Raw genomic sequence first — 15,381 nt, 5'->3', positions numbered from 1 at the left:
TTTCAGACATGCAAGCTCTTCTTTGCGTCTCAAAAATAAGTAGCAAAATAATTTGACATTTAATTTGTATATCCCACTTGACAAATTTACATGAAAGAATCTGAAAGTGACAGGAAAATTGGCCTGTCATATTGTCTTCCCTCTCTTCTTTCCCTCTTCCCACCAAAAACCTAGAAAAATGTGATAGAGTAGTATTTCCAGTTAATGGAGTGGTATTTCCAGTTAATTGTTGCTTGCTTTGTTTGAAATACTTGTTTTTATGTTAGCCTCTAAGTTGGTTAAGTAGCTTCTTTTTAAAAATAAATAATTGGTAATCTTTCTTTAACAATATTGATTTATTATGTAAAATTCTAATTTCTAAATTTGGATGGACATAGTGACTTCTGTGGCAGGAATTCTTTTAGCTGGGTTTGAAACTAGACTTTTCTGTGTTTTGTAGAAAGTGAATGTTCTTCAAATGCCAGAATGAGTGACAGCTGGTTCCCAGTTGTGACGGTTTTTTTTTTTTGTCTTGAGTGTGATTTACTTCTAGTGGAGTTGTTTTGAAGCTGAAATGTGTGTTCAACCCTTATTAGACATCGTGGTATCTCCAAAGGAGAATGTTTCCTGAATATCCTAACGAAAGGACGAACTTCCATAGGGTTTGCACTAAGGCCCTTGTGAACTGCCTTATCCGTGAGGATTTTGCTGTCATCTTCTCTGGTAACTTGCATATTCAGAGAGTGGAACATGCTCATTTTTTCCTTATAACCTCCAACTGAAAATGTTGCCGCATTAGAGCAAAATCCGTGACTATTCTGGTAGCAAAATATGTGATTCTGTAGTTCTGTTACGAATTTCTGAAATGTCTATTTCTATAGCTATGTTTCTGAAATTCTGCCGAGACTGCAGATGAAGTCTCGGCAAGAAGATGAAAAAGAGACTAAAACAGCCAGGCTGCTTGGGTAATTTCAGAGAATAGCCAGCTGTCTGGTGCCCATTCTTTTATTTGTAAATCTGCTGCTGAATTTTGCAATCGAACAACTGTCTTGTCTTGTTGCTGAAGAGAAGCATGCAGACCTTCTAGAATGCATGAGGGAGCATTTGGGACATTTTGCATTGATAAAGAAGAAATTTGGAATTGTAGGCTAATTGCATTAGTTAATTAGTTCAATTAAAATGTCACTGGTGAAACAATAAGCATTGTTATTTTTGTAACAAATGTCAGTGCAATGTGTGGGCCGTTCATAAATCACAACCATGATTAGCCGTTGCAGGCAGACTTTCCTTTTCCAGGTACCACTTTGATCATGTTTGAGCGACCTTGAGAGTCTACTGCCACTGTCAGAGGCAAGTCCTGAGATGTTGGTCTGACTTGGGCACAACCTTTCTTGCATCTGTTTTTCTCTGGTAATTTCAGACCTACACAGAGAGCTTGTGGAACCTCAAACTTTGGAGATATTTAGGACCCAATGGAACGTGGCCTTGACCAATATGATCTAATTAGACCTCCTTTGAGCAAGGGTTGGACTAGGTGACTTTTGGAGGTCCCTTTCCTCCTTAGCTATTCTACACTTCTGTGATAACTCTGGTTTTGAGAGAATGGTTTCAGTGACACCCATGTTTTAAAGAATTTACATCTTACCGCATACTGTGTTTGTTAATTGTTATGACAACTACAGCATATAAACATTGGAGAGAGAGAATCATCAGAGAGAATTAAGGTCACAGATGTTTATCCACTCAGAACTAGACTAGGGAAGGAGGAAGGCAGGACACTGCCAGTTTTCTCAAGGTATACTTGCTTGCAAAAAAGTAGGGAATGTCTAGATCAAGATGGTCTGGTGTCAACAGATATAGAAGTCTTAGTTTTAGTCTTAGTTTTCAGACTCGTCTTCCCTCTACTCTCCCTCCAATCCTCCTGACCCACAAGGGTTGTGTGCATGTACAAGATGAAGCATGAGTCTAGTCCCATCATCTCTTCCCATGGTTGAAGTGCTTGGCTGCTTGGAAGAGGAGTTGTTGGCTGTTAAGGGAGCATATTCTGTTCAAGAAATGGCTCTCTGGCTTGTGCAATGGATTGTCTCGTAGTCTTTGCCTGTAGACTGTTGGTTGGATTATGCTTAACCCAGGATTCTCCTGGGATTATAACACACACACACACAAACACATATATATATTTATATATATATATATGTAAAACCCATGGTTGAATACTGACCTGAGATGATATGTGCTGAATGTCATAGATGTGCTGTCCTGAAATTGAACAGCCAACATAATTTCTTTCTTTTTTTTTTTTCCTTTAGATCCTGAAAATTAGCCAAACCACTTCTGATAAATGGCTTTAAAGCCCGAGAGCTGCATGGGCCAGTTTAAATCAAAGTGCCTGTATGCTAGTTATTTTCTCTGGAGTGTACATGGCAAAAGTGGGATTCTTTTCTCTGAAATAAAACATAAAGTGAACTTGAGACTTCAGAGAGTGCTTATTTAGCAATTAATTGTACCAGTTTGATCCTGTCAACCTGTTGTTTGATCACATGCAGGTTATGCTGCCAAGAGTGATTCTGTGGGCATAGTCAGGTCCATCTCCTGTCATCTGTGTAAAGTGAACTGCATGGCTCTGTGTTACAGCTCAATAATTATCTTCCTGGCTTTTGGAGAATGAGTCTCATTTATTTTTCTATACTATATTGCTCAAGTAACTGAAGAGCGAGAAACATGTATCAGGCTTAACCGTTATCAGGTCCTTCGCAGCACAGAGCAAGCGAGAGCTCACAAAGGAGTGTCAGACTTTGGAGTCTTGACTTGGCTTCATGTCAAAGTGTAATTTTAACTTTTTGTGACCTGAAACCCTGCCAAGTTTGTCTCCTTAGGCTCTTTCTAAATCACTTCTGCTTTAACAGATCAATTTTCACTTGGCGTGCTGGCAGGACACTATGTGACCCTCTACAAGTAGTGGTTTGGGAGCCCCAAGCCTGAGTTGGGGCCAAAGTTGGTCCCTTTCTTGTTCTGACTTTCACTGGGGATCCTTGGCACCCTGTCAGCTCAAATTCAGAGAACAATCTTGCTGCTGGATTCTGTCTCAGACTCCTTTGCCCCCTCTGAGAACAAACACTTTGGCTACATCCAGTTTCAAGTCAGGGCATTTGTGCTTTATGACAAATTTATTTTGGCTTCAGCCCAGCTCAGTGCTGGTGGGGATAATGCTGAGCTTTCTCTGAAGGTTGGAAGTGTGGTTGGAGCAACCTGAGCGTTTCCTTCGACTACCGGTCCCTGCCCTGTGAACAGAGATGGCTTTTAAATGGAGAGCTCCCTGTCCCTGTTCCACTCAAGGTTTCTGTGGACTGTGCTTTGAAATTCAGTCAGTAGGTCTGAAATTATTGTAGAATTTTTGTTGAAGTACCAGCTTTTGTGACCCTGACATATCTTGTTGAGTTTTTTAATTATTGTTTTTAAAATTTTTAAAAGACAGTTAGAACACTTACTGATCAGTGTTCTGCTTTAAACTAGTGACTTTTATGGAAATGTCTGCTTGCTTCTTTCCCCAGATAGAACTTTTTTCACGTGTGCTGAGCGTTTTGGTGTCTGAGGATGAAGTTACATGTTACAGCTGAACTGATCTAACTCGCTGTCATCAAAGAGGAGAAACCCAACCCTTCCTCCCCCCCCCCACCTGCAGCTGCACAGTCCCTCTTCCCTTGTGCAAGCCCCTGGCTCTGGCACTTGTCACCTCCTTTGCCTGGCCAGCTTTCAGGCCTGGCAGGAACCTGCCTGCTTTTCTGCTGCGTTGGGCTGGTGGCAGGCTGGTTCCTCCGGAACGCATGGAGCAATGCTCTTACCTTTGCCTCCTGAACGTAACATTTAAAATGTCCTTTTTTTTTTATTATTTAACCCTCAGTCCCCTAGCCCAGCTGAAAATGTGTTGATGCTTTGCTACAGGTTTCACCTAACCTTCATAAAATGGAGAAGATGGGTGTTTCTGTCTTTAATATGGATGAGATGTGCACGCTGGAGATGGTTCTCCCCTGCGTGTGATGTTCTGCATTGGCTCAAGGCCTTCATGCTGTTGAGAGATAACGTTTCATTTGTTCTGGCTCTCTGAGGGTAACATAGGAACATACAGCCAGGCAGAGAGGGAAGGAAGGATGATTCTGGATGGTAGCAACCAGGTCCTAATTCAGGCTCAAATGTTGTGAAACCATACCCTTAGGCATACCCTGCTTCAGTTTCTGAAACAGCCTAGGTAGGTTCTGACCGATCACCTCTAGAGACTTTAAACACCCGCTGGTTAATAACTGACTTGTCCTGCTGTTCAGCATTGCCCATGTTAGAGGAGGTGCCAGCTTTCAGTCGCCATTGTTTTGTTCTGTGAAGCTTTGATTATTTTTTCACCTTAATTTTCACATGAAAAAATACTGCTTGGCTTATTTGCTATCTGCCTGCTTCAAACTCGCTAATGAAAGAACAAGCTTTCAAATTCTAGAATGTTTTATAGACTTGAATTAGAGTGCAGCCAGATAAACCACCCAAATTTGGTGTACAGAAACCTGCTCCGTGTTGGGGTTGGGCTCCTGGGACTGTAATGCCAGGCCAGCAAACTCAGAAACAATTTGTCCAACTGTCCTCTGTCTTTGCTCAGCAAAGGGTCCCTGTGAGTGATCTGTTTCTGTAGATGTGTAGATAAAATAAAAATGAGCACTGGGGATGCTCATTTTGCACTGGGAATGGACTTCCCCATGCTCCCTTTCTCTGTGAAAGCCACCAATGTGATGAAGGGGCTCTCTATTTTAGCTTTATTTAGAGATGTCTTCCTCTTGCTGATGTGTTTCTGTTGACGTTTGTAGATAGGACTTTATTTCTTCTCAGCTTATCTCACGTGTTATCAGAGGAGATAGAAGCAAGGGAGCAGGGCTATTGAGGAATCTGTCTTCCTGTTCCTTCCTTTGAGAGGAAAGATACTGGTTTCTCCCCTAGGGATGTTCACAAGGGTTTTTCAAACAGATGTGCTCCCTTTAGAGGGGGACCAGAGAAGGCAGGCTGGATAGATGTTATATTGTAGGAACCAGTGAGAAACTAAAGGAACTTGGCTTATTCAGCCTGGAGAAGAAGAGATAGAGAAGGGATCTAGTAGCAGCTTTGCACTATCTAGAGGAGCTTGCAGAGAACATGGACCCAGACTCTTCTCAGAGATGCACTGTACAAGGAAGATAATACTTCCATAGCACTTTGGGCCTGTTACATTACTTCTGCTAGATTGGTCATGGCAGTCCTGTCTGCACCATGTCCTACTGGAGTTACTCAATGAAGAGTTAATATATGGCCCAACTCTGCTTGCCACTCCATGTTTAAACCTTTCCTCTTGCTAGCCAGAGGGAGATTTGGCTTGTCAGGAATTCTGTTTTATTTGTGCAGTAAGTACAACTCACATTGAGTGGTACCCAGATATTCATTTGAGTGTGTGATTTGCCTTATAGATAACTGCAGCACCCATAAGGAATTTCATCAAGACATCACTTACTTAGTACCTGCATAAATTATAGAGGATAGCAATTAATTTTTGTATGTCACGTTAAGGAAAAAATAGGGTTGTGTCGTAGTTCAGCCCCAACGGGGACCAGACTACGCAGTCTCTCTCTCACTCCCCCCCCACTCTCCGAGAGAATAGGAGGAGATTTGACAAACAAAAGAAAACCAGGGAAAAAAAAAAAACCAAACACGCGGGTTGAGATTGAACAAAAAGTAAATTTAACAGTAATGACAGAAGAAAACAATAGAGTGATGGAACACAAATACAGTATAATAGCTCACAACAGATCTTCACATCCAGTCTCTTCCAACTAGGAGGGCCTCCCTTCAGCACCCTCCTCACTTATATACTGAGCATGATGTCAGATGGGATGGAATAGCCCTTTGGCTAATTTGGGTAAATTAACCCCAGCTGTTAGCTAATTAGTTAACTATCCCAGCCATAGGGGCTACCAGCTTCAGTTCTCCACCCAGCTCAGGTAAATATTAACTCTATCCTGGCCAGAACCAGGACAGGTTGATACTAATTTATTTTAAATAAATAATAAATAGATGTACATTCCCCCAAAACTACTTGTGCAGACATGTCCAGGACTTAGTTCCACATGTAGTCCTTCAGCTGGCTGTGCCAGTTCCTATCCACAAACTTGCTGACGCCGCTGGTACCCTCTCATTTATCCTAACAAACCAGTTTGTGGGGCTGCATGTGAACTGGGTCATGTAATTGGGTTAATAATAATGGGCGGGGGGCACAGCTCGAATTTGGCGTTGTTATTAACTTGGATCTGTTCTGTGGCCCGGTTGATCACACATGTAGTGCTGGTTGAAACAACTCCTCTGTGAAACTTTCTGTAGAAATGGGTGGGTAACAGTGGTCTGAGATTATTTTTGATAGAAACAACTACTCTCATGTAAGAGGTGTGCTGAAAACCCTAATTAAAGACTAAGACTGTTCTCTTCAATTAACAGTTACCCAGCTAGTCATGGAGACTGTTTTATGAAGGAGCATCTTGCTGGGGCATACTGGGCTGAAGCTAGCTTGGCTGGCTGTGTCTCTCTAGTTTATCTGTCTCTGCCTTTTTTCAAGTTGCTTGAAGATGAAGGCTGGATACCTTTAGTTTTGGCGACTAATCAGATTATATTTGAATATGATTGGTTTATTTTGTTTGCACTGAGCTTTGTTTAATTCAGTCACATAGTAAAGCATTGATAACAAATGTCAGTGAAAGCCTGTGCTTGTTTTGCTGTTACATATCTGATACCTTACAGTCCAAATGATCAACGGGCTGAAGGTTTGTGAAGCTACTGAGCTCAGAAGGGCTGTTGGCTGTTATTAGAAGTGCTGTCTGCTAGTGGTGGCAATGCCCCAGCTATGGAAGGGTGTCATGAGGAAAACTCAAAACGTGGGTGGTGGAGGGGAATCTTATCTTGGGAAGTTTCTGGGCCAAATGCCTTCTAGCTGTGTCTGGTTTGTTGCTGGTGATATGTTAAAGAGGCTGGGATGTGCATGCCGTGGTTATTAACGCCCTAGAGTAGGATGGGATGCGAGCATCTACAGAAATTGTGTGGGTGGTAGTGGAGGAAGTTATCAGAAACTAAAGGACAATCACTTCTTGCAAATACCATGGTTGTTCTTTCTCAAAATTGTATGAACTTTACAAAAAAAAAAGTTATACATATCTTTGTTAATCTTGTGTTTTATGATTGACCTCTTCGCTACCAGTTGAGGTCTGCCAAGCTCCACTTAATTGCTCAATTTCTTCTCTTCCTCCTATGTAAACTTCAAACTTTCTCACTTGCCAGTCAGTTTTCTCAGATCAGTTTGTGTGCTGAGGTCGCCTGAACTTGTGTGAAAATTCCAGCATGAATAGTGAAATGGATTTGATGCATTTGCTCTGAATTAATTCATATCCCATCTTCAGCTCCTAGAAGAACAGGAAGGTCATTTTTCCACATTTGTCAGTTTCTCCCGTATCAGTAGTGGGCTTTCTGACCTAAATTTCGAAGACATCCAAAGTTAAAACTTACCAATATCTGTGCATGGGTGCATTGTGGTATGGGAGGGAGAAGGCTGTGGACTGAATGTGTGTATGAGGATGGCTGTTATGGGTTTTTTCCAAAATCCACATTGAGTTATGGGAATTGATATTTTAAATCAGATTGTGATGTTAGGGCGTTTGAATAACCTGAATACAGATCAGCCATTCTTTTAAAATGTCTAGATTCTCCTGAAATCTGTAGTTGCAAATGAAGTTTGTTGGTCTTCAGGCATGTAGTAGCATTTTCCTTTCCTGCCGCTCCGTTGTCTGGGCATGGTGTCTTGTGTGCAGCTGCCCTCATCTGGGGAAACAGCTTTTATGGAGCCTGCAAAGATGGTCAGCTCATCTCTTGTTTACCCAAATCAGCACCAGAGAAAGAGCTTGGTGCCTGCAGCACTTACAGAAGGGAAGTTGTAGGGGCATCGAGGAGTCCAGCTTAGGAAGCTTGAGCTTTCCTGCTGGGTGGATCCTTAACTAACTTTCAATATGGATGTGCTGTGCAGGAATTGCAAGTACACAGATGTGTATGTTGGTTTGTGTACCACTCCCTCCTCCGCAGCAGATCTTGGTCTTCGGAGTCATGTGCTGAAGTGTGGGATCTGTAGTTGGTAGTGGATGGACTTGCCCGGTTTTTGTAAGCTAATGAGAATAACCCAAATGAGAAATGGTGAATTGGAAGTTGTATTTGTACCTGGAAGCACGTGCAATTTCTTTCTTTACCCTCCTGGCTGCCAAGGCCTCTGTTGCCATGCGCTCCTGTGCTGTGCTCGTTAGGTGTGCCCCCACTAATTAGGTTATCTTACACATAGCTGGATACAACTTGTTTAGGTGGGACACGTTTTAAAACATGAGCCTTGTGTGAAGAGCTGATACCGGGTGAGTTGGCATGGCATAGAGGCGTTGGGCAGATATCTTAAGTACACTGAATGACACTCGCTGAAGAATGACAGCAGAGCGGTGACGATCAGGTCCTCAAATGAGGTCAGACGTGACACTTCACAAATATGGCCACACCTGACGCCGTCAGATGTGTTCAGAGCCAGATAGTGACAAAACCAGCTCCTGAACGGCAGAATGGGGGTGAATAACCTTCTGGATTAAGGTTAAATTTAATCGCATGTTTTATTTATGGCTATTTATGTGAAATTAGGGTTGTATAAAGTAAAGTTACCGCCTTTTCCCCCTTCGGACCCACTTTGGTTCACATGTTTGCTTGTATTGATTGTATTGATTGACCTGTCTGCAGCCGGAGAAATTGCTGCCAGCCATTGGGTCAGGTTTTTAGGGAGGTGTTGGTTTGGGTTTTGTTGTTGTTGTTGTTTTTTTCTTTCTGTCTTTTTAATCAGACTAGCTTTTGGGCACACAGCACACAGGTATGAATGGAGGAGGCAGACTGAAAGCTGAGCTTTCAGTAACCGTGCTTCACCCTGGAATATTTGGGAAAATGCTTAGCCGCATCGTTCAAGCTGAACAAAACTGTGAATCAGGTTTTTTAAGGCAAAATCAGTATTTCAAGGCAGTAACCCTGGCCTTGGAACACTAATCAGAGAAAGTGTTTCCACTAGCTGCTAAGTGCTCAAGCATCAGTGTGAGTGAGTGAGAGGTGGTTCTTATGCAGGACAGCTACACTCCCTGAGCTTTTTTGTGCACTTATTTCTGTGCTGTAACTCTTTTGGAGATGGGCTGGGTCCTTGGAGAGGTTCTGCACTCTTCTCAAGGAACACTTTCCCAGAAGTGCATGATAGGGGTGTGCTGGGGCCTGCCTTTGTGTGGAGCTTTCTGTCGGCCAGCGCGTTGTGTTGGTTTTGTGCTGTGTGAAAGCAGAGTTTTCAACGCGGAGCGGAGACAGCGTTGCATAGCGGGGTTTGTGATTTGGCCGTTACCAAAATCCCGGGTTGCATCTCCAGCTGTAGCACAGATTATGCACAAGCCAGGTAATCTTAGTGACAGTTTAAAGTTGAGCAGCAATTTAGAGACAGTAATTTAGCTGTCAACAAGAGTTATAATCAGCACTGCCTGTTTTTCAGATTAAAAAAAATCTTTATAGTGGCTGTACCTATTATTTGAGCCTTTCAGATACAAGGTAACATCAACACAAAGCTAAATTTTGCTACAACTCAAACTGATGGATGGCAGCTATTTTTACTGATGGATAAATACAATCCTCTTCAGAAAACCCTGTTACTTTAATTGATGTGGCAAGTATTTAAGGAATCTTAGTTTAGAATCTAGAAGGCCTTGTTGCTACCCCTTGACATCATGAGATGTGCTTCTCGTGGAAGACTTCTCTCTCCATGAGGTCTTGTGTTTATAGAAGTGGTTTTGGTTCATAATTTTTTTACCTCATTAAGTACCATTTTAGGGGGTGTTTTTAATAGTTAGAATCATAGAATAGTTTGGGTTGGAAGGGACCTTCAAAGGCCATCCAGTCCAACCCACCTGCAAGGAGCAGGGACATCTTTGAGTAGATCAGGTTGCTCAGAGCCCTGTCCAACCTGGCCTGGAATGTTTCCAGGGATGGGGCATCCACCACCTCTCTGGGCAACCTGGGACAGTGTTCCACCACCCTAGTTGCTGGGTGCTAGCCCCCTGCGTTCCACAGTTAGCTCTAACATCGCTTTTGACTGAGTCATTTAACTGCTCTGCTTCAGTATCTCTGTAAAATGGCTTTTGTCCATTATCTTGCAAGATTTTTTCTGAAGGTGTCTTAGTATTTTATGACAGCATTCTTGCCTGTCAGCTAAAAGCTAAGAATGAAAATGTTAATGATTTAGATGAGATTTGAAACCTGTGTATGTGATAAGCTTTTGTGTGTGACTTATTCTTTACACCTGTCAATTAATGGATAAATGGCAAAAATCCTCATCTGACTTTTTTTTCCATCCCTGTCCTAGGTGATTTTGCACCCCTGCACTTCTCCCCACCCCCTCCAGTGTGGTGTGTCAGGGAATACAATAGATACAATAGTGCGGTGCTAACCTGATCGTGCTAGAGAACTTTTTGAGCCTTGCCTTTGTGGAGAGACCCAACCTGTTTGTAGTTGTGCTTTAACCATGCTGTGCTTTTTACAGGGCTGTAAATGGCTTGTAGCTTGTCTTGACCTGTAGGGAAGACCAGATCATGTTCTGACTTGGGCAAAAGATGACCAATCAAACTTGTAAGTTAGGGGGGCTTGCCATCTTTATTCATTCAAGGAAGTAGGATTTTTATCTTGATTACTGTATTCTGGGGTGAGGTGCATGCTAAGTAATAGCGAAATGATTCATTAACAAATCTCTGGGGTAGGTGGAACAGACCGTTCCTGTTGACAAGGTATTGCCCGTGTTGTGGCCACCCAGAGTCTTCTGGTTTTGTGTTTTTCTCTTGATGAGTCAATGGGTAGTGTCATTTGATACAGTTAAGTGCAGACTGTGCTTTGATGTTGTTTTGAAGCCTAGTTAACATGCAGGAGATGTCAGATGGTAGGAGTTGCTGATCTGGTCTAAAAACTGCCATGCCAGATCAGTATTGTCAAAAAGAACATTTTACACTGTTACTTTCTCCTTGTAGCCTTTCTGGTGGATCAGGCAATGCTTGTTAGCACCCACGTTCTGCTGGATCTCCCAAACACTTGCAGGCCTTTTTAGCTGTCTGTCTTGGAGTTTTTTTGTGGTCTTTGGGTCACTGTGTCCGTTTGTTCCTGCTCTCTGTTAATATGAGAGAGATGCTGTGATTTCTTCCCCCTTCTTGGATGCTTGCCACATTTAAGTCCTTCTGCCGTGAGGATTTGGTCTGAGCTTTGTCTTTTATAGTTCCAAGTGCAAGTACTTTATTCAAAAACATGGAATAGCCTCTGAGCCAAACCTACAGCCAGGCCTGCCAAAAGCCCTGCGCTCTTTGATTAGCTTCATCTGGAGTTGCTCTGTAGGGGCCAACTTGGATGAATCTGCTTGATCTGGGAACTGGGGTGAGAGGGAGGCCACTGTACAGCAGCCCCTCACTGGGGTGTGTGCAGTGATGTGGTGCACTCCCCCCGTTACTTTGGACGTGGTTCAGTGTGGTACTACAACAACTATGACAGCTGAGAATGTCCATCCCCCTGCTTTAAGAAGTTTGTCCTGCATGAGGTGAAGTGGTTTTATTTTCTGTATATGCATTGATCCTGCAGTGCAGCATTTGAGCCTCTAATGTGTTTGAAGTCATTTTCCTACCTTGCAGAAGAAGTACAACCTGGCAGGAGAAAGAAGGTGTGTTTACTAGCTAGGACTTCTTTATTTCCTGGTGCCCCTAGGTAAGTGGGTTTTAGGGACACTGGTTTTCCTTGACATTTTCTGGGCACTTGTCCACGCCCTTGAAGTTCTGCCAGACAGATGCTGTAACCATGCTAAGCACGCTGCTTCCTGCTCCTATTCCTGTCCTGCAGCTGGTGTTGTGACTATACCTAGACAGTTCTTCCATGCCAGGACCATGCCTCAGCTATTCCCACCACACCGAATCTGTAGCATAGGTTGCTGTGGCCACTGAGCAGCTATTTTTGTAGACAGATTATGAAAACAGAAAGATATGTTGCAACATTAATAGTTGATCTGATTCTAGAGCATGGTTGAATGAAGAAGAACAAAGCAACCTTCTTGCTCTTACCCAAGCATCTGATGTTTATGCTATTTCATACCATTTGGCATAAATGCTATAAAACTGGACTACACCTGCGACACTGCAGCACTCCAGATGTGTCTTGGGGCATCAGGTTTTTCTTGACCAGACATTTAGCTTCTAAGGCGATAGGAGTGCAAGGCCTTGCTCATCCTTCCCTTCGCTAGGGGCAAAGGCGTGCTGTCACTGCCCTGGGCTAACGTACACCGAAGGCACATCCACTGGCAGAGCCAAGTCCGCTGCAAGATGGTAGAGCAGTCAGTGGAAGGTGGTTCTGCTTCTGCTGTGCTAACTGCTTCTTCCCAATATGTATTTTTGTCCTGTCCCCACAGACAGCAGTCCCTGCTTGGGACTGCTCTGTCCAGGACGTTGTAGAAGCAACTCTGAACAGCAACATCCTACTTTTCCCTGCACCATATTCATCTGTTCAGCCTCTGTTGAATGTACTTTCCCCTCCACTGACATCATGCTCTGCTGCTGCCAAAGACCCAGAGCTGGCTGAGCAGCAGCAGCCTGCACAGTACAGTGGATGGAGGTGGCCCTGCCTCCAGCCGGAACGTGATCCAGCAGTGACTCCGGGCTCTGTAGCTGGCTCCACCCTCAACATCTCATTCCCCAAGCACTGTACAAGCAAAGTTTGTACATCTGTTTCTGCTGGACTTTGAATTCAATAAATCCTATTAAAATTATTTTATTTGGTTCATTTCAATGTGTTTACACAAGTTCTGGTCCCTCTGCAGCTGGTGTTTGCACACTGCTTGCCCTGGCATGGGCGGCTGTGGGAAGCCAGGCTGGCTGGCCAGAGGAGTGGGAAGAGGAATGCCACAGACAAAATACTGGACAAGAACAGAGAGGGGAGAAAAATGAAAAGTGTTTCAAAATACAAAAGAGAGAAGGTAGATAGAGGTAAAATTTGGAAAGATGCAAACACTGCAAAGGGTTGGGTGTAGAGCAGTCACTGGGGTCTGTCGTGAAGAGTAAGCCTCCAAACTCCCATGTTTCTCAGGATGCAGCAGACAAGCCCCCTGTTTAGAAATCTTATTTCAGATTCTTTCTGAGGAACTTCAGTCTCCTCTTCATATGGCCAAATACATATTTCACCAACATCACTCACTTCTTTAGATGTTCCAGGTTTTCCTGATCACAAGTCAGGTTGGGAGTGAATTTATTTTGTGAGCAAGGCCCTGCCCTTTGCAGCAGCTTCTGGGCCAGGTGCAGATTACCTTGAGTGTATGGGCTGAGCTGCAGTGGAGCATGTTTCTCCCCTGGACTGTGCATGGGCAGGGAGCGGTCCACACGTCAGTGGTAAAGTCCATCTGTCTGCCATCTTTTTGTGCCTGGCAAGAGGCAGAGCAGGAGGAATCTGAGGTGTCAGGCTGGAACAATGACCTTTTCCGTGATCACTGAGCGTTGCGCGTGTGTTCTTTGGTGTGCCATCAGAGGAGAGCTCAGTACTGATCACTGTCAATAGTGCCTTCCCAGTTCTCCTGTGCCCGCTGGCAAATCTGGCGTGTTTGAACCTTGATGTGTGGGGAGATGTAGTCAGTTTGCGTTCTTTCTGCACTCTGTGGAAGGAGCAGCAGGCCAGCAAAGACAATGAAAATATTACTCTTGGTAATTTCCATCAGAGCATCCTGCGTTGCATCGTCTCTGTGTTGTGTGTGGCCTGATGCTACACGCTTCCAAGGTGGAGCAGCGTATTCAGGTCCTGGTGTTCCTAGGTGTGTGATGTAGCCTTGATGCCAGTTTTACCCAGTGCCTACCGGAAGTTCTGTGCACTTTACTGTCACTCTTGAAATGCAAAGCTAAAATGCTGTGTTATTTCCACAGTACTAAGAGGTAAATGGTGTCCCACCCCAATAATACCACCTTCCAGTTGCTGCTTTGTGAGGCAAAGCCTGGTCTCAGAAGATAGGCCCGTCACAAGATCTGCCCAAAAAGTCAAGAGTAAAGCAGGGCCGACATTGAATGGGCGATGTGGGATTGAACAGGGATGGATCTAGGATAGTTAAGGGTACAGGCAGTGCACTTCATCTAACTCCAGTGCTTGCTGAGGAGTGAGCATTTGAGTTGATCCTGTGTCCTGAAGTAACTCAAGTCTTCATGCCACGTGGTGTGGCGTTGCATAATTCTGGCCTGTTGATCAAGCAGCAGCAATGGAACTTGCTGCTCATTTTTTTTTTCACTGCATGTTGGGATCAAGACAGTCTGCCAAGAAGATCAACCTATCTGCTTTTTCTTGTTAGCAGGCCAAACAGAACTTCAGTTTGGTGCTGAACATATAAAAATGTCCTATGAAGTTTCTGTTTTTTTTTCTTCCCGTTCCCTGGTTGTACAGTCTGCACTATTCTGCATGTCTGGCTGCTACTAAACACATTTTGGGTTTGAGGCTTGAAGTGTTCAATTCAAAGGGATGGCGTTTGAACTTTGTTCACTAGCTGCTGAGGTCCTGTCTATGTAATTGCATGTTCAGAGTGCCCTTGTCTTCAAATTGAGCCATGGTGAAAACAGGAGCCTTAGGAGGTGGGATACGGTTTAGGTTCTGCTTTGAGCACTGCCATGGGTCAGGTGGTCAAGTCCTTTCTGTTCTCTGGCTGTCTCCCCTCTTTAAAATGGTTCTTTGCTTCTGAAGAGAGCATGAGGAAGGAAAAGGAAAGAGCGAGAGAACTGTGCTGACTGGACTCCAGCCACTCTAGCTCTTTAGGTTTCAGTCTATAGAGTATGATCCTTTTGGGGTCTGTGATCTGCTTTTTATAAGAAAAATAAAACCATGTTCTGCAAATTTCTGAAATTTTGTAAGGAATCTGCATTTGCATTTGAGAATTTGAGGTGGTGGATGCCCCATCCCTGGAAGTGTTCAAGGCCAGGTTGGATGGGGCTCTGAGCAACCTGATCTGGTTGGAGATGTCCCTGCTCCTTGCAGGGGGGTTGGACTGGATGGGCTTTACAGGTCCCGTCCAACCCAAACCATTCTATGATTTTATGATTCTAATTTTTAAACTTGGTCAGCTGCACATAGATGTGAAGTGTCTTTTGCTCTAGATGTCAGCTGTCAGCAAGAGACTGAAATGGGATGTTACTTAAAGCCACAGCCTTGTTGGAGTGAGAAGTTGTTCGTGCCTAAGTACTCCCAGGGTTTTCTTAGCAGTAGGTGCCTGCGCCTCACTAGCCCGAGACGGACTGCTCTAGCTGTTGAGGATTG

At 43.8% G+C, this 15,381-nt stretch overlaps 1 protein-coding gene across 2 annotated transcripts in view; it reads left to right on the top strand.

Annotated features, from left to right (window-relative positions):
- The window catches only part of RANBP10 (RAN binding protein 10), a 70,939-nt gene that overhangs the window by 19,691 nt on the left and 35,867 nt on the right, over positions 1–15,381 (top strand). The gene's annotated exons all lie outside the window — the stretch shown is intronic.

The sequence above is a fragment of the Chlamydotis macqueenii genome, chromosome 13 (assembly GCF_036417535.1).
Source record: "Chlamydotis macqueenii isolate bChlMac1 chromosome 13, bChlMac1.mat, whole genome shotgun sequence".
Classification (NCBI taxonomy): Eukaryota; Metazoa; Chordata; class Aves; order Otidiformes; family Otididae; genus Chlamydotis; species Chlamydotis macqueenii.
The sequence above is the reverse complement of the archived record's forward strand: the minus strand, read 5'-3'. Positions and strand labels throughout refer to the sequence as shown.